Below are 1,282 nucleotides of genomic sequence, written 5' to 3' on the forward strand. Positions count from 1 at the left end.
TATATATATATATATATATATATATATGCGTGTGTGGACGTTTGTATGCATGTATTCCGCATATTCATATATTTGTAATCATGCTTCAATGTGTGTCTGTGTGTGTGTATTTCTGTGTGTACCGCTGTCTCCTTGTATGTGCATGTTTGATTATATCAATGTTTATGGGTATGTGTGACCACATACAGATCCATGCACATAGATACTCTCAAACATTCACACGTAAGGAGACAGAGGTACACACACAAATACACACACGCATACAGGCACACAGGCATAAATACCCAAAGACAGGAATAGGCAGAATACATACATACAAACGCACGCATAATACATATATAGATGCGTACACGCACACACGCATACATAAATGCGTACACACACACGTATATCCCCACATACATACATGCACACATACACATATGTGTATAGACATGCACACTGACACACACACATGCGCTCAAACAAACAAAAAAGAACGCAGCTCTGATAACACACTGTCAACGACTCTTGTAGATGTTACAAGAATGATTTTAGAAAAAAATAAATAAGTAAATGAATGGAAATAAAGTCGTTGAGTGTGCTAATTAATAAAACATTAAAATAGATTGCGGTTTCTCCCCAGACACAATAAAATATGTTTCAACATACCAATTCATGTAAAGAATCTGCCAAGTTAAATACAAAAGGGAATTTATTATTCTTATTTTATATACACACAACCGATTTGACTGTTGGAAAAGAAAGAAAATCCTAACAGAGGGCTACACTAAGTAATCTCAGATGCCAATAACTCTCTTCAGTAGCCAAGGTTATCCCAAAGCGACTGATTTCTCGAGGTCTATTAAACTGAGTTGTATGCCTATCATCTGTTCAAAATGGCTAGGTTCTGGTACTTTGCTACTTTTTCTATACCTCTTGTATTGATTTTTTCAGCACCTGGCACATTCTATTCTCTTTATCTACTATTACTAAATTATGCCTTCTAGCTTCTATTACTCTGTCAATCTGTATGTTAAACTCACACCACATCTTGTCTTTCTTACATTCTAATACTTTACTAGGTTTAAGTTCATACCATTTCTTACTACGTTGATATTCTAGCTTTCTACATAACTCCCAGTGGATTACTCTCACTAGGTTGTCATGACTTTTCTCGTGTTCTTTCTGAGCCAGCCTGCTACATTCACTTACTATATGAACAATACTTTCCTCTTTTGATTTGCATTAACTAGATTCGGAATCTACTTGATTTTTGTCTATCTTGGGTTTTATCCAATTA

This window comes from Octopus bimaculoides, chromosome 9 (genome assembly GCF_001194135.2).
Source record: "Octopus bimaculoides isolate UCB-OBI-ISO-001 chromosome 9, ASM119413v2, whole genome shotgun sequence".
NCBI lineage: Eukaryota > Metazoa > Mollusca > Cephalopoda > Octopoda > Octopodidae > Octopus > Octopus bimaculoides.